Source organism: Saccostrea cucullata, unplaced genomic scaffold, assembly GCF_032062105.1.
Source record: "Saccostrea cucullata isolate Sc308-1 unplaced genomic scaffold, CSIRO_AGI_Scuc_v1 ctg346, whole genome shotgun sequence".
Lineage (NCBI taxonomy): Eukaryota > Metazoa > Mollusca > Bivalvia > Ostreida > Ostreidae > Saccostrea > Saccostrea cuccullata.
In genome coordinates this window covers 36,519-60,552 of record NW_026923145.1, presented here as the reverse complement: position 1 = coordinate 60,552, position 24,034 = coordinate 36,519, and the positions used below count along the sequence as shown (strand labels likewise).

At 33.3% G+C, this 24,034-nt stretch overlaps 1 protein-coding gene across 1 annotated transcript in view; it reads right to left on the bottom strand.

Annotated features, from left to right (window-relative positions):
• The window catches only part of LOC134263282 (sodium-dependent dopamine transporter-like), a 35,148-nt gene extending 21,157 nt beyond the window's left edge, over positions 1-13,991 (bottom strand). Inside the window, exon 1 of the mRNA XM_062745608.1 lies at positions 13,836-13,991. The gene's annotated coding sequence lies outside the window, so the exon portion shown is untranslated. The remainder of the gene's footprint in view (positions 1-13,835) is intronic.
• Positions 13,992-24,034: the final 10,043 nt, after the last annotated feature.

Here is a 24,034-nt window from a genome sequence, read left to right as displayed (position 1 = left end):
AACAAATCACGGCAAAATCGACAAGTTCGACAACCTGCAGTTTTCAATAGCAGTCCAAAGCCACATATGAATTTGCCAAAGATGAATATCGTTCGTGTTTTCATAACTAAGTGCTTACTTGAATCCTGAACTTTAATTGCATTGAAACCGAAATGGGTAATCGATAGACGCATTTGGATGAAAATAAAAACGTTCATTTCATTGCAGTTTCTAGTGCGATATAATTATTGAAAATAATCTTTCAATGCATGTTCAATAAACGTAAACTTTTTTTCATGAAACTCAAAAGTGTTATGAAAATGACCTTCATCCTCTTTACAAAATCATTGAGAACATAAATTTTATAAAAGTGTGATCAGCTTTGCATCTCGTATTGAGTGTATCTTTGGCACTGCGAACGTAGCACCTCTAGGAAGCAGTAAATGATCATTGGTTTACGTGCGGTTTAATAAAACGCTTGAAAAGGTTAGCTAATGCGTTTGTAAATCACAGGGATTCAGTCAGAAGGAAAATAGTTCCGACAGTTTAGCAATCAAAATTATAAGAACAAAGAAATAATGAAATATATTGTCCTTTTAAATTTTATTCGATTATCACATTAAAATGTCTTTAATATAAAAACAAGGTCCTAGCGACGTAACTGTCGTCTCATAGACACTTTGCCAGTATTATATATTCTACGGAAATCTAGTGGCAGAGCATTCGCCTTCTTAATCGGAAGGGGTTTGTTTCGGGATCGGGTTGTCCGTGTTCGATTCGAGACATAGACAGAGATAAAGGCTTCTTCATTCGTCAAACGTTTGAAATATATGGAGATAACGAACAATATTCATGCTCAAAGTCCAAAAACAATACAAAATAGCAGAGCAAATACGGACCTCCAAAACATCACAGGTGCCACGAAGGAGTGAGCATCCCCAGCTGACCGGTGAAACACTGGCATTTCAGGGGAAATCTTAAAACCTGGGTCCCGTGTTAAGACAGACGTCGGCATGTTAAAGATTCCTCACTGCTCAATGACCATGAATAGCAAGTGTAGGTGAAACCCTTCAACTGGTATATGATGACGTCACTATATGAGTTAAAAAGGAATCTCGATTGGGACGTTAAATAACACTGTATTATATTATATAATTATAAATAATTAATAATTAACATAATTGTATAATATGATATAATTATATAATATAAAGGAAACTATTTGAAAATCCTATCAAAACTGTTCTAAACATGTACATTTACAAGGAAACATTCTCAAGTATATTGATTCAGATTTGTTCAAAACATGACACTTGGGGTAGGCTGGGCCATAATGGGGCATTACATTTTTACATGGAAATACATAGAAAAAAAAGTTTAGGATCTGCTTTTTTAAAAAAAAAAAAAACAAGACCATAATTGGTCGTATTTATATGGAAAAACTTCAGGAAATGTATATTCAATTGTGTTCAATCTTGACCCCTGGGGTAGTGTAGAGCCACAGTGGGCAATCAAATTTTTACTTATGAACACAGGAGAAAAATCTTTTAAACATTTATTCCCGAGAACAGCTAAGCATTGATTAGTTATATGATAAAGAAATAATATGAAGAAAAATCATCGGTTCGTATAGATTAAGATTTCTTTCGAATCACGTTCCCTAATAGTAGGGCGAAACTAATTCAGCCATTTACATAGAAATAGGAAAAAACTTAGGTAGAAACAAGTTATTTATTTAAAATTTTCGATTTTCTATAGTACTCAGATTAGCAATCGGCCCGTAGGCCTCTTGTTTCAATGTCTAATTAAGCATACCATCAGGCTCGAATCCTTCTTCCCGATATATAAATGAAATATGTAGGTAACTTCCAGTAGTTATGCTCAAAAGTTCATTAAAACCATACAAATCGTGAACATCTAGCAATTACGGATCTCTCAGAGCATCAGAGTAGGATCAGATGCCATGGAGGAGTAAGCATCCCCTGTCGACCGTTCACAGCTGCCGTTTGCTCCTTGTCACGATCAGAGAAGTGGAAATCCTGTAGACAATGCTGTGTGCAAAATAATTGTTCTAAAAATAAGTATGAAAAACAGTCAGTCAACATTCGACTTAATGAAAGATTGCACTTGAGTAATGATAGATTGTACTTGAAGACAAAGCTATTCTACTGAAGACAGACTTTGCGAAATGTTGGCTTTAATGAAACTGTTGATATCCTTGCTTCATCAACGTAATTGTCAATAGTTTGATTCTTTTTAGAAATAATTTGTATGTAGAGCATATTCTTAGGTATCGAATCAACGGGGGATATAAAATCAAAATGCAAGAGGAAATGATATAATGCTATAAAAGTAAGGGAAGTTGACGAAAGAGAATTTGGAGTTATCACTTTTTTTATAAACATGTTACCATTTGTGTTTTTTGTTGAAATATCCAAATATGAAACAGTTGTGTCAGAATTGGTTATATCTTTTATTTTGGGTCTAAAAGAATATTTTCCAGTTATTTCCCGATCGTGACATGGATCACACGACGGGTGACCGGTCAGCAGGGGATGCTTACTCCTCCATGGCATCTGATCCCACCTTTGATGTTTGGGATTCCGTGTTTGTTCTGCTCCTATTTTGTATATTTTTAAATGTATTCAAATGTTGAACTGTAGGCCAAAGTTATCTCTTTTGAATCATAGACAAGGGAAACTCATATAGAATTATTTTTTGTGTCTTCATAAGAATAAACATCTGTCTTTCACATCTTGCGATTAATGAAATTTCAACTTTTACCGTTATATATAATACACTTGTATCTTGTATATTTACTCATATTCATTTACATTTTTCATCATTATAAAGTTGAACTGAAGGCAAAATTTTTATTTTTATTTTTTTAATTTTTACATTTTATATGTATTTGTGCATTCTTTTCTTCAGGCACACTTATCCCATTCTTAAAAGATTAATTTTGTTATCAATTTACTACATAAGTATTGATACTTAGAAATGAAAGCAATGTATATTTGCTTTTTTTATCATTATTATTAGATATATTTAAAAACGTATTGAAAAGATTTGTGACACACATGTAATACTAGTATATAAATGCAAAGTGATTTTTTTTTTAAAAGTATTAATCAAAGTTGGAATCAGAAACAATGTTGTTACAAAGCCCAGTTAAAATAATTTCATAATTTCATTTATTTGTCGATGAAATATAATACGTGAACATTCGAGGCCTTTAGATGATAATTATATATAACAGCTTTGTATACTAACAAACTCGCATTATTCATGTTCGTGATATACGTAAAAATAATATTTAGTATTTTTTTTCCCAAATTAGTAATTTTTTTAACAAACATTCGTTTTTCCAACATAATAAAAACCATTAATAGTTAATCACTAGTTAAATAGTTGTCTAAATTAACAAAATACTACAAAATTTGGCTACTCTGTATTTTAGATGCATTTAAATCAGTTTTATTTGCATAAGCGCATTAAACTTTTCTCTAAAATCAACAAAACAAAATGAGGAATATACATGTTCCATCAATAATATTTTGCTAGGAGGTAGAAATCTAATCCTTGACTATAGTACAATTGCTTTTTAATGTAGTCAATTTGTTCAACAAGTAAAATAAATAACAATTATCCCTCAATCTCAGACTGTTTGTTAGAAGCTTTGAATGCAAACGACTCACTTGTAAAGATCACGAATCTGATCTCCAGCTTCCCGCGCTTTCTAATCAATATCGTCTGCCCGTGAAGGAATTAACACGGGGATATCAATCAATATTGTTTTATTCATGTTTGTTTATTATGTCAACAGTTAATTGTTTACATGGACAAGATATACTTTACGGGCAATTATCTAGTCCGGGGTCGATTCCATGCAGTAAGTCCCTATTAGGACGTAAAGTTTGAGGACTTCTTGCCGATTTGATTCTAGAAGTCCTAAAAACATTCGCAAGTGCAACGTAAAGTAACGTAATGGAACAATTTTTATAAAGATATTTATCAAGAACCCCAAAGAACTTTTAGAAAATTTAAAATAATCTTTCCCAAGTTATGAGTTTTTTTTACGTTTAATATAATCAATTAATTATTCTTATTTTTTTTTTTTTTTTGAAAAAGGCAGCTTTTTTTTTTTTTTACAGAATAGACTATTGCTTCTTCGGTAAAGATAGAAAATTCTCTATCTGTACTCTGAAGTAAAAAAAAACGATGCCGGACATCCTTATTGGCAATTACTACATGTTCTTTGGATGACAGGCTCCAAGACAATAAAATGAGAACAGACCTAAATCTTTATTTTGATTTTTAAAATCTTGTATTTTATTTAACATGCAAACTTTAAACAATGCTGCAGATTTGTATCGCGTTCCAGTTTAAGCATCTCTGTGAAGAATGTTTTGTCAATAAAGTTATATCAGGAGTCATTTAATTTGAAATTTTGACTGAAATTTGTTCTCAGTTTATGGTGTTATGGGCCTGAAGGCATGTTCATGAAACTTTCATAAGATTTGTCCTAAGATTATTCCTAAAATATGGTTAGGAAGAAAGTTAGGAACATCCTAAGATCAACTTAAGACCTATCATAAGATGTATCTCGACGCTAACTTAGGAAGATCTTAAGTTAGGACATCCTAACTTAAATGAAATTTTCAACTGCGGTATTTAGGTGCTTCTTGATAAGGTGGAAAATATAAATATCATCCCGAACTAAAACTATCGAAAATTGTAATATATGTTGCAAAGGAAAGGTATTTTAGTAACATTTCTTTTTTAATTTATTTGTAAATCAACAGCTCATACACGGACTGCTGAGAAACAAGAAATTGTCGCTAATTCTTGCAATGTTCAAAATCAAAAGCATCACAACAAACTTAGGGTGATCTAAGGACAAGCTTTATGTTGTCCTAAAATTAGGAAAAACTTAGGCAAGTTCCTAAATTTAGGAAAGCTTCAAGAAACTGACTTAGGACTAGGACATTTCCTAAGACGTTCTAAAGACACACAATAGTCCTAAGATAGCTTCGTGAACATGCCTGCTGGTCGTCTTCCAACAGTCTGTTGAGAAACTAGCTGGCACTAGTTAACAAGACCTATTTCAAAACCTTTTATATTGGAAGGAAAAAACTTTGAAAAGAAAAGAATATGGCATTCAATTTGATATTTAGATGTATCGACAACGTATTATCAATTAACATTAATTATGTCCATTTAAATGTCAATTAAATATCCTAGTTAATTTGAAATAAAAGACATCATACATTCTGTAGCATCTGTTTCATAAATTATGATAGGTTTGTGAGAGCTTGCATCGAGTACAATGTCTTGACACAAGCTACTATAAAATAAATTCATGGCTAATTGGTCAAGAATTTCTCAAACTTGGTGAATACAACCTTGCTCATTACAGCCTTGTACACTAATTGTCTTTAAAATGCATGAATAATAGAAAGTTTTGAAAGATTAATGCAACTTAACCTTTATGATCAATAGATTTTCTCCCTAATAAACAGTACCTTTTCCATAAATTTCAATTTCATAAATCGTAGAAAATATTTACCTTTCACTTAATATGTCTTCTTTAATTCTTAGGTGCAGAGAAGAACGTAAAAGAATTGAAGCAGTTTCATGCTCAAGAGCATGTTCTACGTATGACCAATTTCAAAAATGAGGTAAGTTAGTAAGAAACAAATTGATAAACAAGAATATAAGATGTCTCATTTAAAGTCATCATTTCGTTAGTTCTATGATTGATACAATGACCTTGTCGGCAAAATTTAATACAATCTACCATTAAGTCAAACGCCGACTAACGTTTTACATGCTAGCTGGTATTATTTACACAATGAATTGTCGACGTTTTTTCGTTAATTCCGGATCATGACAAGGAGCACACGGCAGGTGTGACTGGTCGGCAGGGGATGCTCACTCCTCCATGGCACCTGATCCCACCTCTGCTCCTGATTTTTATTTTTTGAGTTTGTATACTGCTCGTTATCTCCATGTACTTTATGTTTAGAGCACCACCTGGACCCTCCATGAATATTCATATACAGGAAAAGATACCTTTACTCATCATAATTATGCACAATGATTAGTATAAAGAGGAAAAAAGAATATTTTATACAGTTAATTTAGTTTAATTCTACGATCCATAGAGAATCATATGAACACCGAAAACCCGCACGATGGGGCCATGAAATTCAAAATTTCGCGTATGCTAAATTCCAAAAATGGTTGAAACTGTGTCAGCAATGATAACGAACGACACAAGACGAACCACAAAAGTCGCTGAACGCAAACAGATATCAGTTGACCTAAAAAGTCAATAGAAATCCCAATTTTTTAAAAATATCTTTTCAAACAATTCCACCTGGCATTCTAAATGGATTAATACTAAATCCCCATCGCTTACTTATTTTTTTCTTCACAAATATTGGCAATCTATCCAGACATTTTTTCAAGAATTTTTTAATTTGTGGCAAAAGGTTCCATTTCAGCGTAAGGTAAGTGTTACAACTTGCATAATAACTACTTTCGGCTTAAGCCGTCTGATATTCTTTTTAGCAGATATATTTGAGGCAGCAGTGAGTTTTTCTTTGCTTCAGTAAACGAGAGTCGATACGTTTCTATTTGGAAATTGACAAGTAGCAATGGAGTGCGATTTTCACAATGATGGTATCATAGTATTAATTTGAGAGCCTTTATGGGAGTACGATTTAAAAGGATATTTACGAGGGCTCTGTTTGCTACAATCACATCAAGTGCCAAGTTAGATACTTTAAAATTGGTTGTAAATGAATTCCTTTAATGGATGTCTTTGATGTGAGTTATTTAATAATTGTTACAGAATTAATTCAATCCGACATCTGTATTTTGACTTTAGCTAGATGGAAACTCAATAAATCGAAAACAATTCAAAGCATCACCTTGACCTACATATCTTTAATGTTATTTAATTTTTTTCGCTTATTATAACTAAAATTTATCACAAAAAAACTTTATTAAAACATAATTACATATGTACAACAAAAGTGGGAAGCCGCAGATCTATTATTTGTGAATTTCAGGAACATGCTACATTTATTTGTTGTTTAACATCCTTCTCAAAAATTTCACACACATACAGTATACAGTACACATATACATATACCACTTGCCGGTAGTTGTAAACTAAGCTACAGCTGTTTACGATACTATGATCCATATAAAGAAATAGGCGCTGTATCATCACTAAGTCTAAATCTCCATATGGTAAATTCGAAATTCATAAAATTTGGAGACAAAGAACAGAAAGCTCAAAATACTTTTATAACAATACAAATCAGGGGCAGCAGAAACACGGACCTCTGACAACATCAGGGATGGGATCAGGTGCCTTGAGGAGAGAAGCATCTCCCTGTCGATAGGTCTTACCCGCTATGTGCTTCTTGTCATGTTCAGGCAAACGGAAAAATCCTTATACAATTTTTTGTGTTAATCAGGGCTTAACGGCCAATATGAAAAAAATTAAATTGTATTTGCTGACGAGTTCATCGTATCGACCATAGAACTTACAGAATGATGACTTCAAACGATATTGCTGATATCCTTGTTTCATCAATTTGTCTTTAATAGCTTGCATTTTTTTTCAAAATTATTTGTATGTAGAGCATGCTCTTGGGTATCCAATTACCTTGGAGAAATTAATCTCAAATACAGAGGATAAGGATTTATTGCTACATAAGTAAGGGAAGTTGGCGATAAAAAAAATTTGAAATTATCATGTTTGTTTTAAAGTTTTGTTGTTATGTTACCATTAACGTCATCTTCTAGTAAAATATCTATATAAGGATCTGAAACAGGTGTGTCGGACTATGTATGATATTTCATTCTTCTTTTGGTTGTAAAATTATTATAATGCTTGAAATAATCCTTTTTCTTTCTGTATTTTAAATAAATAAAATGATGACTTTTGATACAAATGTTGATCAATATGGGGTGATAAATATTTTCCCTACTTAACATCTATTCTTTTGCTGCTAACCAAAATTTATAAATAATATTTGTGTAGATTTTATCCCTGGATTTATTTTATCTATAAATCTATTTGTTTTTCTTGAAAAAATGAGAGACCTTTGAATGATTTTTCATGACAAATTTTTGTATTTAAGGAGAGGGACAAGTAATTAAGTTGATGAAAGTTAGCTAATTTCGAGGAAAATACTTACCTGGTAGTATAAGAGTGTAAAGACATCAAAGATATCGAGAAGTAAATGAATCTTTATATTGTTTTTTCCTTTGAGTCGAAATATTGATATTGTCATGTCCAGAAGCATCCAGATGACTTTCTGGCATGACCAACGGTTTTCATCACAAAGATTTATCAGGTGAATTTCTAAAGCTTATTAAACCATTTAATTTGGAAAATAAAACTATTACAGACCCCCAGGCGATACATAAACTATAAAACCTATTGGATTAGTGCACTCTTAGAGAATTTGTTCTCTATGACCTTATAATCAAGCCATGATTTAAGACATCTTTTATTAAACGTGTAGAACAAAGTTTGTGTTTTCAAATGACGGAAACGACCGACATAACATCAAAAATTTACGACAACCACCCAGAGTAATTACTTTATTTCCGGTTTCATATAATCAGACTTTTGTTTGCATCTTTAACTATAAGTTTAAAAGGCAATACATTATCAATTTTACAGCCATTTAAGGCATTGATTATCCAACAATTCGAATACTACCTCTCTTTAATGATGTTTAAATCGATCTAAACGTAAACGTGTGTTTCTGAAGTACTCAGCGAATAAAACCACTGCTTTTAAGAGACTTTTTTTGCAACGACTTTCTCCTTGAACCTTTTCTCAAATAAAATATAACAAGATTTGTTTTATGGCACCTGATCCCACCTCTAATGTTTTGGAGGTTCACAAAAAAATACCGTGTTTGCTCCGCTACCTTTTCTCAAATAAAATATAACAAGATTTGTTTTATGGCACCTGATCCCACCTCTGATGTTTTGGAGGTTCGTGTTTGCTCCGCTCCTATTTTGTACTGTTTTATGGACTTTTGTTCTTGAATACTATTCGTTATCTCCATGTGTCATTTAATATAGAACGAGAATCATTAAAAAACAGTGAAGAAAGATACTTTCACCTTTTAAAAACAACAGTTTTAAAATAAAGTACTTCCAATTAATACAGTGCTATATACATATATATCCTAGTGCATACTTTTTTTTAAAGAATAGGTTACTATAAATGATCGATTTTGAAAGAGATTTGTTTGCTATATATATTTCGAGACTTTTTTCGTGGACTGAAGCGGTGCATTTTGAACTAGGACATGTTTCCAATAGAAAGATTCTTTGATTTCTGAGAAATATAGATTACTTGATAAAATATGCTAGGAAATACGAAAAAATTAAGAGATTAGGTTGGAATATCTCTGTTTGAAGATATTTTTAAAGCTTAGTTTTCTTTGACCAAACGGAGGAGACAAAATCAAAGTTAATTTTGGGAGATAAGATTTGTAAAACAAAACAATACTCCCGGAAAATGAATAAGAAAAAAAATGTTTGCAGGAAATTCAAACCAATGATTTCAAAATTAAGGGGAATGACATTTCTCCAACAGCGCTCATCATAGGAAGCAACGTTTTAGAACGTATATGTGTTCAAAATTTCGTTTCATTCTCCATGTACATGTTCTCACACATTTTATTTTGTGTGCATTTAATAAAATATTCTTAAATTAATTATTTGGTCAAAAATACACTAAAGTAAACAATACTACCGCGGAATCAGCCAAGATACTTGTGAGAAATTCACAAGCGCATGAAGTCGTCCGTGATAAGGACATCAAAAAATAAACTGCTTTCTGGCATTCCAAACAGTGATGGGGGTAAGAAACACCTTAGTTCTTAACGCAAAAACCCTGAACAAAATGCAACTCGTTTGCTCCTATAACCATCAAATCATAAAAAAATATATGTAATAGAGTTTTTTATTTCCATTTCACGGATAATAAAGCATCTAAATGCGGCATCTTTCGCAAGAGTGCACAAAAATAGAGGTCGTTATCAAGTCCGAGGTTGTTCTTATCTGACTGATGATAAGTCCAGTCTTGTTTTAATCGTTTAATACGTAATGTCTGGCGGCTAATTAGCTTCTCTTAATTGGTCTCAATTACTCTTGTATTATCCAAGACATTGCTCTGAGATACACTAATTCCAGAACAATTCAGTTTTCAAGTTTGTTTCTATAAATATGTTTAATTCCTTAGGGGAGGTGGTATGGGGTGACATTTTTTCTTTATTAATGTCTTTCCCTGTCATTTCTATTAAGTTTCTCAACTTTTTCTCAACAATGTAATATTCAAGAAAAGAAATCAGTGAGATTTTATTCATCAATCAAAAAGTAGTCGAAAAATATTATTGACAACATAATTTTTGTAGTAAAACATTGTGACCTTTGAAAATTTCAGCACAGATTTTATGTTCATTCGACAATAGATTATTTCATTGTATAAAGCTGTATCACAGAACTTTTAAAGAGCAGTGACAAGCCCGTGCATAGGAACCAAGGGAAAGGCGGAGGGGTGTTCTCCTCCATCCAAGAATTTTGTCTTTTTTTCCCAATTCTTGATCTTGAACCCAGTTTACTTACAAAGTATCTCAAATTTCGATCTATACCTTTCAATGATGGAGTGGATCAGATTTCTATTTTCTTGAATTCTAGATCAGATTTTGAGATCGATCAACATATTTTTGTATGAAATATTGGATGCTAACTGTTACAATGTGAAAAAAAGACTGTGTAATCATATTGATTACAATTTGATAATTTAAGAATCCGAAAACAAAAAAAGTTTCAAGGACATCTATAATCTTTCTAAAAAGTGTTTAAATCAAATTGGGTACATCTATATATCTGTTGAGGATATCAATCCCCTTTGATTCCTAAGTGAGACAAAAGTGTGCTAACTTACAAAAGAAAACCGAAAAAAGGGGAACAGACGCATCGACTGAAGGAAATCCCTCGCTATTCACAAGTCTCAGAAGCTTATGAATAGCTGAATTTGATGAACATGAATCTGCACTTAAATAAGTCATCTGTTTTCAACTTTTGACAAATATTGGTCATCCAAGTACCAAAGCAACCCAGCTCCCTTTTAAAAGTGTAAATAAAGTATTTACAACTGGAATATCCTGTTCATTTGTCAGAGAATTTGGGAGAAATAAAATAGCACTGACCCTGAAAACTACCGCAATATATCGCCCAGACGGAGAGATTTGTATAAAGGCAGAAAATCGTTACATTGATCTTCAAAGACAAACTGTCGATGCTTGTTTTAAATCTAGTTATACAGTACTAAGTGCAATTATAAACAAGTAAAACGAACTTCTTTCTGTTCTATATAAATATTTCTACATGAATCTGTTCAGTAAAGTGTTGGAGGAAACAAATGTTTGGCAGCATAAAAGTTTACATGAATGACCATCAAACAACTAGATAAAGAAGAAGGAAAAAACAAATAAAGTAAAACGTTTACACACAACATTTTCAAATTAAATTCATCCACTACAACTGCGTGTTTATCTTAAAATTCAACATAAATACAAATGCACTGTGACCCAACGTTTTTTTAAAATCTGCTTCAGTTTGAACAAGTAATGTACGTACTACACACTGGCAATTTATCTTGGATGCAAACCTTTAGCTCGGGTAAAAAAAAATTACATGTTGTTTTACAGAATATTTTATAACTTTAAGGATATTTTTTATATTAACTGCAAGTTTGGAGGACATACATTCTAGGCCTTTGACAAAAAAGATTGTGTAAATACAAGGTAAAGAATTTTTTTAATGAACCCGCAAGAGTAAACATGCATAAACGCAGTTTTTTTTAACCTGGAATGTTGTATTTCTTAGCCATGTAAGTAAATTGTATATTTATAAACCTTAGACATTTTGTTTTTGTTTTTGTTTTTTTATGAAAAATATGAAGATAAGCAACAGTGATTGACCTCTAAAAAAACCTATAAACAATACAACACTGTGAATATGACGTAAACACTGTGAATATGACGTAAACACGGTGCCCTGGAAATATCAGATGTGGGAACAGGGGTCTAGGAGGAGTAAGCAGCCCTATCAACGGTCACAACCTCCCTGAACCTTTCGTATTTATCAGATACACAGAACATACAATTGTGGAATTAGTAAAAGACAAAGTCCTAAAAATTGATTTGAAACAACTCAGCCCAAAAAAAAAAACACAATGGTATATTATGTATGCTGACGCAGTCATAAAAAACTACCACAAAATTTACAAAACATTGACTTCAATCCAGTGTCTTGAAATCCCTGTAACATCTGCTCATTTATCAGTAGCCTGATTTGGTTTAAAAATTGATCGTACTCGGAGAATATTCTTGAGCATAGAATATGTTTGCAGAGGAAACACCACATTTAGTTGAAATCGGTTTGATACTATAGGGAAAATTGACGATGAAAAAGTTGAAATCATCTTGATTGTCATACGATTTAGGTGATAATTGGCCCTCATATCGTCTTTAGTCAGCAAAACATCTAAATATGAAACGGATGTAGCACACTAGAGAAATATGACATCGAGATTTAATGTATTTTTCTCCAGTTAATCATTTCATCAATGTTATCAATACAATGGGAAATTCTTTATTATAAAGCACCGGGGAGCATCATTATTCCCGCAAAATTTTTAAAAAGTGTTTTTGATTTTTTTTTTCGGTAAGATTGCGCTGAAAAAGATGAAAAATACTAAGGAGGATATTTTTTGTTTAAAAAAATGCTTTACGAGTAAATCAGAACAAGTCAGAATTTAGAGATGAAACTTTTAAATATATGTTACAAAATGAACAATAACCAGGGTGTGTAGTTGAAAAAGAATTATTAATAAGCTTTTGCTCTAAAATCGAATGTTTTTAAGTGCTAAAATGATCAAGCCATTTTGTTCAATCATTGTTGTGGTTCAATACTCATGAAAAATGTTCTATTTTAAAAATTTTAATTCTATATTTGATTTATTATTTTATATTTCAGCCAAAACCGATGTGAGCATATCGCTGAGCAGTGAGAGTAAAACGGTGAGCTCTCACAGATAATATACAGTCACACTTAAGAATATTAATGCTATGCCAATGTTTAACATGTTTTAAATCAGAGAAAATATGTCGGAATCTGTGAATAGATGTAAATGTGTTAAGAGCTGTTATATTTACAGTTTTTCCCGCCCATCTGTCGGGGTTAGATTCCCTAGAAATCACTTAACAAGAGTGAGCCCTGCTAGGAATATGATCGGTAATCTAACGGATCAATGTTTATAGCGTCTCATCTGGGGAGCCCAGCGTTTTATTGTTCCTCATTTATCTACAGACAGACTACATTACATTTCTAATGGCCTCTATATAGTAAATTTGCACCTTAAAATTATTTACATGTCACGCTTTATCGTGTGCCATCTAAAAAAGTGATGGAGTTTGTGACGTCACAAAGATTTTAAGAAACGGTTGCTCGGTGTGTTTGCATAGCAAATCTGGAAGAAATTTTCCAAAATATGCAATTCATTCATGCCTTTCTCTTATTTCTCTAATCTGATCATACGCAATCTTTAAATAATTAAGAATTTATTTTTTTCCTTCTATTTTTTTGCAATAAAAAGCATGCATTTAACAGGTGTTTATTAAACATGTATGTTACTAGAAACCTTTTTTACAAAGGAAAATTGTTTTGATTTTTAATTTTGAAATAAAAAAAAATTATTTAATTTTTACAACTTATTATTATAAAAGTAAATAAAGCCACCTTACCTCACTTAATAGAAAGAAAGTCCAAAAGTGACTTTTTCTGTATATTAAGCCCTTGGATAATAGTAGATGTTTGATCTCAGGCTGCACTATTGAAATTGAATGGCCACAGTCTGTGGTTATGGCATCCCTCCCCCACTTTCCACGTGAGCCGACAATTCAATGCGTGCTTCGCGCGCAAACCGTTCGAGATCAGCGAGCACCAGTGGAAAAGTTCTATCTGAGGGTCTGAAATTTCAAATTATATAACTGCTTTCATGTTTGTTTTTATCATAACAAGTTTTTGTAATGTGATGTGAGAAACTGTTGAAATTAATTGCCATATAAACAATTTTCAACTCAAAAATTATCTTGTAGCTTCAAAATAGATATCGAATTTTTTTTAGTCTTGCTCTTTGATTTGTTCTCTTAAATCTTTACCACCCATGTGAAAGATATTAACCTTGTAGAGGAGCGCGTCTGGTCATCTCATCGCATTCTTCTGAACAACATTCCTGGCCATTCTGTTGTTTGTACGGTCTGCCAATGTAAGCAATGAGATCGTGTCTGAAGTCACTAATGAGCCTTGATGACGTCATTGCCCCCACTGGTGAAAGCTCTCATTGATAGAACGAGAATTTCTATGATTTAAAGAATTCAGCGATTTCTATATAATAAATATTTTTAATCTTTAAGGCAAACCTGAAATATGCATTTTTAAATGATTTACGTTTCTCTTTAAATATATGCATGGCAAATTGTGTTAAATTTGAAATGAAAAGAAAAGTTAAATTGTTCTTGATAGTATCAAATTGCTAGTATTGGATGCGTCCTACTTTCTGCATGTGTTTTGAAGATAAAAATGAATGCCATATGTTTTAATGAGTTCATGTATATTAATAAGCGACAATCCATCTGCCACTACTATTTGTTGACTGCCACCTGCTATACTCTTCTTATGGATCTCATTGTGTATTCCTCCGCTCTCTGCTATACTCTTCTTGTAGATCCTATATCACCGTGTATTCCTTCGCTCTATGCTTTACTCTTCTTATGGATCCTATATCACAGTTATTCCTCCGCTCTCTGCTATACTCTTCTTATGGATCCTATATCACCGTGTATTCCTCCGCTCTCTGCTATACTCTTCTTATGGATCCTATATCACCGTGTATTCCTTCGCTCTCTGCTATACTCTTCTTATGGATCCTATATTACCGTGTATTCCTTCGCTCTCTGCTTTACTCTTCTTATGGATCCTATATCACCGTGTATTCCTTCGCTCTCTGCTTTACTCTTCTTGTGGATCCTTTATCACCGTGTATTCCTCCGCTCTCTGCTATACTCTTCTTGTGGATCCTTTATCACCGTGTATTCCTTCGCTCTCTGCTTTACTCTTCTTGTGGATCCTTTATCACCGTGTATTCCTCCGCTCTCTGCTATACTCTTATCATGTATCCTATTTAACCGTGTATTCCCCCGCTCTCTGCTATGCTCTTCTTTGGGTCCTCTATCACCGTGTATTCCTGCGCTCTCTGCTATACTCTTCTTGTGGATCCTTTATCACCGTGTATTCCTCCGCTCTCTGCTAAACTCTTATTATGTATCCTATTTAACCGTGTATTCCCCCGCTCTCTGCTATACTCTTCTTATGGATCCCATATAACTGTGTATTCCTGTGATTTCTGCTATACTCTTTTTGTGGATCCCATATAACCATGTATTCCTGTGCTCTCTGCTATGCTCTTCTTTGGGTTCTCTATCACCGTGTATTCCTGCGCTCTCTGCTATACTCTTCTTGTGGGTCCTTTATCACCGTGTATTCTTGCGCTCTCTGCTATACTCTTCTTGTGGATCCTTTATCACCGTGTATTCCCCCGCTCTCTGTTATACTCTTCTTGTGGATCACATAGCACCGTGTATTCCTCCGCTCTCTGCTATACTCTTCTAATTGATCCCATATAACCGTGTATTCCTCTGCTCTCTGCTGTACACTTCTTGTGGGTCTTACATCACTGTGCATTCCTCCGCTCTCTGCCATACTCTCCTAATGGATCCCATATAACCGTGTATTCCTCCGCTCTCTGCTGTACTCTTCTTATGGATCCCATATAACCGTGTATTCCTCCGCTCTCTGCTATACTCTTCTTATGGATCCTATATCACCGTGTATTCCTTCGCTCTCTGCTATACTCTTCTTATGGATCCTATATCACCGTGTATTCCTCCGCTCTCTGCTATACTCTTCTTATGGATCCTATATCACCGTGTATTCCTTCGCTCTCTGCTATACTCTTCTTGTGGATCCTATATCACCTTGTATTCCTTCGCTCTCTGCTATACTCTTCTTATGGATCCTATATCACCGTGTATTCCTTCGCTCTCTGCTATACTCTTCTTATGGATCCTATATCACCTTGTATTCCTTCGCTCTCTGCTATACTCTTCTTATGGATCCTATATCACCGTGTATTCCTCCGCTCTCTGCTATACTCTTCTTGTGGATCCCATATCACCGTGTATTCCTCCGCTCTCTGCTATACTCTTCTTGTGGATCCTTTATCACCGTGTATTCCTCCGCTCTCTGCTTTACTCTTCTTGTGGATCCTTTATCACCTTGTATTCCTTCGCTCTCTGCTATACTCTTCTTATGGATCCTATATCACCGTGTATTCCTTCGCTCTCTGCTTTACTCTTCTTGTGGATCCTTTATCACCGTGTATTCCTCCGCTCTCTGCTATACTCTTCTTATGGATCCTATATCACCGTGTATTCCTTCGCTCTCTGCTATACTCTTCTTATGGATCCTTTATCACCGTGTATTCCTCCGCTCTCTGCTTTACTCTTCTTATGGATCCTATATCACCGTGTATTCCTCCGCTCTCTGCTATACTCTTCTTATGGATCCTATATCACCGTGTATTCCTTCGCTCTCTGCTTTACTCTTCTTGTGGATCCTTTATCACCGTGTATTCCTCCGCTCTCTGCTATACTCTTATCATGTATCCTATTTAACCGTGTATTCCCCCGCTCTCTGCTATGCTCTTCTTTGGGTCCTCTATCACCGTGTATTCCTGCGCTCTCTGCTTTACTCTTCTTGTGGATCCTTTATCACCGTGTATTCCTCCGCTCTCTGCTATACTCTTCTTATGGATCCTATATCACCGTGTATTCCTTCGCTCTCTGCTTTACTCTTCTTGTGGATCCTTTATCACCGTGTATTCCTCCGCTCTCTGCTATACTCTTATTATGTATCCTATTCAACCGTGTATTCCCCCGCTCTCTGCTATACTCTTCTTATGGATCCCATATAACTGTGTATTCCTGTGATTTCTGCTATACTCTTTTTGTGGATCCCATATAACCATGTATTCCTGTGCTCTCTGCTATGCTCTTCTTTGGGTTCTCTATCACCGTGTATTCCTGCGCTCTCTGCTATACTCTTCTTGTGGGTCCTTTATCACCGTGTATTCCAGCGCTCTCTGCTATACTCTTCTTGTGGGTCCCTTATCACCGTGTATTCCTTCGCTCTCTGCTATACTCTTCTAATTGATCCCATATAACCGTGTATTCCTCTGCTCTCTGCTGTACACTTCTTGTGGGTCTTACATCACTGTGCATTCCTCCGCTCTCTGCCATACTCTCCTAATGGATCCCATATAACCGTGTATTCCTCTGCTCTCTGCTGTACACTTCTTGTGGGTCTTACATCACTGTGTATTCCTCCATTCTCTGCTATACTCTTCTTGTGGATCCCGTATAACCATGTATTCTTCCGGTCTCTGCTATACACTTAATTCTTGTAGGTCCTATATTACTGTGTATTCCTCCGCTCTCTACTAAACTCTCCTTATGGATCCCACATCACCCTGTATTCCTCCATTTAAGAAAATTATAGTACATATTCTATTTAATAGAATGCAGAAAATAAGAAGAAATTTGAGACTTTAAATGTTTGATTTGATTTACACCAGTTTTCGAAAATAAAACGACCTTTTTATGAGAAAAAACCCCGATTGCATGTTAGGTAAAAGCACTTATCATCATAATGAAGAAACTACTGTGTATCATGCAAAAAAAACCACTATAATGAAATAGTCACAGCAAATAATGCAAAACACCTTAACATAATAAAGAAATAAAGAAACCATAATATACAATGCAAAATACTCATCATATTAGAGAAATAACAGCATCATACAATGCCAAAAGCAGCTCATAATAATTAAGAAACCACAGCAATTAATGCAAAAGTAACTAATCATGATAATATAATTGTAGATTATCATGCAAAAGCAGCTCATCATAGCAAGATTACGGAAGCATTAATGCCAAAGAAGTTAGTCAATATGAAGAAACTATAGCATATAATACAAAAAAACCAAACGACATTAAAGAAACCTTGGTAAAACACCCTATCAAAATAAAATAACCATGCCATATTTCACGTCATCTCGTAAATTCTGAATTTATCGGGTGACATTAATGCAAACTTTCAAAAGGACAATTCTATTCTGCTATACAGTAAAATCAAAATTTATAACAGGACATGATAAAGAAACAACAGCGTATAACGTTAAAATATCCCTTTTGTAATTAAATAAACAATTACATAGACAGTGGGGGATTGTACCCAGTTATAAGATAAAGTAACTTTGTATTTTTTTTTTTACTATGCATATTCTAAATCAAATAAATATATATGCTTACCACATTTAGCATATGAAATTCAAACATGACTACAAAGAAAAAAAAATGAAAGAAATTAAGATAACAAACAGTGAACGGTCTCAGAAAATATATATACTAGTATAAACAATACAATATTACAAATCTGTGAAAAGGGCACAAAAAACGGACCCATTGAAATTCCAGAAGTGGGATAAGATGATTAGGACAAGTAAGCATTCTCTGTTGACAATGACAATGAAACAGGTCAGCTAAAATAGACCCAGTAAAAGGTTCTATTTGTTAACAAGGCCATTATGACGACCAAAGAATTTACAAAATAGACTTGCTGAAATTTCTGTTTCATCAAGGTAACTCTCAGTAGCATGCCTCATCTTGCTCGGAGTATGATCTTGGGTATCGAATAAGTTGGGTGATGTTAACATCACATGAAACCGGGTTGTTACTGCATGAATAAGGAAAGTTGACGATAGAAAAGCTGGTCATCTCGTTTGTCACATTTAGTTGTTAGTTAGCCCTTATCGTTAATGTTTGGTAAAAAATAAAATAAAATTGGAGATAGCGAACAGTATTTAGCTCAAACTATATTTGAACAACACAACTTGTGAGCCGTCGCAAATACAGGCCACCAAAAACATCAGAGGTAGGGTCAGGTGCAATGAAGGAGTAAGCATTCCCTGTCGAGCGGCTGCACTCGCCTTTTGCATCATGCTCCATGTCATGATCTTTTAAACGGAAATATTTGTATGAATTTCAAAATATAAATAATGGCCTATTTTTTTTATTTTTTTTTTTTGTTATTATACTTTCCATACACTGCACACACTGAAAAAATAACTAGTAAAATCACTAACAAAACTAATAAATTTACTGTCCATACGATCACTACCTTAAAAGGAGTTTTTACTAGGTATTGGGTAGATTTACTAGATACTATTAGTAAAAATAACTAGTAAAATCACTAACAAAACTAGTAAATTTACTGTCCATACGATCACTACCTTAAAAGTAGTTTTTACTAGGTATTGGGTAGATTTAATAGATATTGAAATACCATGCACTTTCAACTTCCTGGAATTTCAATAGCTGGTTGATTAATTCGGTCACATCATCAACTAATTTAAGCCCATTGCCCATTTCCTTGATCGTTGATCTTTTCCTCATCGCCCTTGCCTTTACGTCTGTGTTTAGGACCTTTACCAGTATTTGTCTGTGTTTTCCCGCTTCCCCAGGAATCCTATGTATTGCTACAATTTCATGATCATGTAATTCGACTTCTACGTTCTCTTCGATGAAATTTTTGGCTAGTTCCCATGTGTTTTCCTGTTTATCCTCATGGAGGCCCATAATTTTGAAATTGTGCTTGCGAGAATACTGCTCGTTATAATTGCTTCGTCGAAGAGCCTCCACTGAGTTGCGCGTTTCTTCTTGGAGTTGCTTGGATTCGCGCAATTCTTTTTTGCATTCATGGAGTTTTTCAGTTAAATTCTCCACTTTCCCCTCAAGTGCCTCAATATTCTGATTCATTTTTTCTATCTTCTTGTTATAGTTCTCTTCAACAAGCTTACAGCGTTTGTCAACCTCAGTTTTAATAATGGTTTCTTGCTCTTTATTATTTTCCGTGAGGAGATTTTAAATAATATTTGCAATGAAGGAGTAAGCATTCCCTGTCGAGCGGCTGCACTCGCCTTTTGCATCATGCTCCATGTCATGATCTTTTAAACGGAATATCTGTATGAATTTCAAAATATAAATAATGGCCTAACAAAAAGTAAAGTAACAATCAGTAGTTGATCTAATGATAAATTGTAAATTTGTTCGGTAATTGTATCGACCGAAGTAATTTTAAAAATATCGATCAAAGGACTTGTGAAATGATGGAATCAAACGAGATTTTTTACATATCCTTTTTTCATCAACCTGTTGGTCAAAAGCTTGCTTCGTTTTAAAAATTGATGGTACGTAGAGCTGGGATGGTTAGAACACAGTAAGGGTAGATGACAATCGAAAAATTAAAATCATCACGTTTATTTATCATAAAATTTTGTTGTGAGGTTCACATTAATGTCTTTTTCTAGTAAAATATCTAAATATGAAACAGATGTATCTTTTATTTTAAGTTCACTAGGACGTATAAAATCGACATATGAATTATAGTAACTATTGTCTTGTTTATAAAATTTTCACTCATATAGAGATGCCACCTCTTACCGGTTACCCAAACTCGGCACTCAGGGCCATTGAACATGCAGGGAGAGATCCTTTTCTTGCCAACACCCACCGCGGGACCTCGGTTTATTGCGGTCTCACCCAAAGTAACTATTTCTAAATGAGAATACCCCGTCGATATATATCTAAATATCGATTAGAAGGCTCTATATCAAGTGTTTTTCTTCCTCTCATCTAGAATTTTAAAAAATAAATTCTACTTATATGTATAAAAAAAAAAATTACGTCTGCCTTTATTGGGGAGCAATTAATACCAATGGAAATTTAAACAGATAGTTGGAAGACATGATCTTCAAAAACTATAGACAGATATCGTCAACCAGAAACTGATCATCAAGCATCTTTTCAATACCAGCTTCGACGGAATACTTGTGTGTACAATCGGAATGTTTTTAACAAAATATTTTTTTTTGGATAGGAAAGAATATAAAAAGTCTTTTTGAAAAGTCAAACGTTTTGATGTTATAGATTTTATGTAAAAAGAAAATTGTGATTTCAAATTAATCTACATGTAAAAGTTTCTTTGAGATTTTGAGTTTCCACATTTAAATAACACAACTTCTCCAATATACTGTTGTATATACAGTCCTCCTGAAGTTTCTCCTCTACTGCATGTTGTAAATATTTCAGTGAGACTTGGTATAAATTTACTGGAACTCTATATTCATCTTTGTTTACAAGGAATTTTATAGAGTTTTGGAATCCATTACAAGTATGGTGATTCAAATTCATTTTGTTTGTTAATTCGGAATATTAATAAATATTTAAAACTTGTGTACGGTTTTGGATAATTTCTTCCTTAGAGAGGGGGTTATGGGTGTAAGTTGGATTAGCATTTGCAGAATTTAATGTAGTTCCTCTAAAACCGTTAAACGCATTTTAAAAAAATAGTATTACTGCTTTTTCAACTGGGATCAGTACATACTGATTGTCTGACGTCACGGCGTCAGACAGTACTAGATTTAACCAGGGCTTAATTATTTATGCAGTCGTTCCATGAAATTGTTTAGATAGTTCGATGGTGAAAATTTCGATACAAGCATAATCTCCAAAGACGCATGTAGTTCGTCCCAGGAGGAAATGAGCTTTTATTTACATTACTGAATGATACGATTGTTTTAGTATAATCTGCGCTTTCATCTTTGAAAATGTCCGCTTCAGTTCTCTATAAAAAAAATGCCTTATTATATCTCACTGTTTTGTGTTGTGTATCAAAGATTAAGTCATTTTACATGTTATGGTTAAATAATTGATTGCTTATTTTCAGTAAAATTATACCTTGACATTGAATTACTAGTACCTAGACATCAGGCACGTGGTCAAATATTTTCAGTTGCCCTGCTCCAAGTATTGTAAAAACTGATAATACAGTGCCTGAGAAAAATGCAGTGTAAATAGAAAACAATGTCTTATTCAAGTTCGCTTTTAATTCTTTATTGTGTAAATAGATTTGTGTGTTGCTGAAGTGTTATACTTCACTCCTATCCAACGATTATTTTTGGACGATATTACATTGTGAATTAATTTGCATCTTCTTGTTTCTTTTCCCAGATGCTTCAGTTCAGAATTTCGTCAATCAATTACGTAGCAGTGTTAAGTAGAGAATCATTGTACATCAGATAGTCTGAGAAGCAATGAAAGCTTTCAAAACAACAGGGGAATGGTCAGCATGTGTAACGCTCTGCCAAGATTGTTATCGCCAGGGTTAGGGTTATAGGGTTATACGCGCCCAGTGATCAAAGATCTTTCCATTGATTTCATCGATCATTTACAACCTTCATTTTATTCTGCTTGTTGAATAAAAAAAAAATCAGTTAGGCCATTTAACATATAAAACATTACTTGAAAAATGCTGACCAGAGATCTTGAAACATCTTAAGCCTAAGTCGAACAAAATCTTTATTTTATAATAAAATGTTGTAAAAGTCAAGCAGACCAGTAGGGTCAGGGTTAGGGCTATTTTTAATATTGTTTCACAGAGATGTTGTTATGTGCAAATGAAGAAATAAAATTCCATAATTAATAAATATTTTATTGGTGATTAAAAATTTCACCTAAGTCTTAGTTTGTTTCATGATCCTGGAGCCAGGAGCTTCAATTTAAAGTTCTTTGTACATTGTTTACAATATTGATTATGCATGGTCTCTTGAAGAAATATTATCAAAAGAAAGAAATTATATAACATAATATATTATTTCTTTTCCGCTTTATGAATTTAAGCAAACCACGTCAGATAAGCTTTTTAGGAAAGCTAATACTTGTTGTATTAATTAATTCTTGTTTCACTTCTGCATTGCGGAAAACAGAAGGATAAATGTTTTCATATTGCCTGTCAGTCGCTTAATGATTGATCGCCAATGTGATACTCTTTTTAAAATGCATTTTGAAAGTGTCAAGGTCTTCTTTTTCATATTTTGCCCATCGTCTGGCCTTATCCTTCACAGAATTCATAATAATTAAACCTTGTGTTTGTCTTGTAAGGCTTGTGGATTTGCAGAAAGCGCAATAATCCTTCTTGGACCGTTTGCGTCAAACTAAGTGGCTGAAATGTCAATGGATCTAAAATATTGAAATGATTTCTTGGGTCGCTAGATAAAAGTAGAGATAGTCCCAAGAAAGCCTTATTATTGGCCAAAAACTTCGACAGTTGCATGCAAATTATTTTCACGAATCTAACTTTAACTAATATATCTAATTTGATCAGGATTTCGTAGATCTGTATACACTTCAAATTTTGTCAAATATAGTAATTTGTTTTAACAAATTACTAATTTGTTTTATGAAATTACAATTTTTTTTTTTTTTATCAAATTACACATTTTTTTTTAATCAAATTACTAATTTGTTATATCAAATTACTTATTTGTTTCAACAAATTATTAGTTTGTTTTAACAAATTATTAATTTGTTTTAACCAGGGACCTATATACTAAGTATATAGGTCCCTGGTTTTAACGGATTACTAATTTGTTTTAACAAATTATTTAATTTGTTTATACAAATTGATAAATTGTTAAAACAAATTGATAATCTGTTAAAACAAACTGATAATTTGTTTAAAGGAATTGATAATTTGTTAAAACAAATTCATAAAAGATACTGCTGCGGCCCTAATACACTTCCAGTTATGACATTCAAGCTTTGTAGTTTTATTATAATCAGCAGACTTCCATAGATTATCTTAACTTATGTCCAGGGGGGTTATACAATAACATATTTTAAAATTTATTATAATATATTTTTTTTTAATAATCAAAATTATATTATTATTGATAGCAATATTGTCGTTATATTCATGCTTTTGT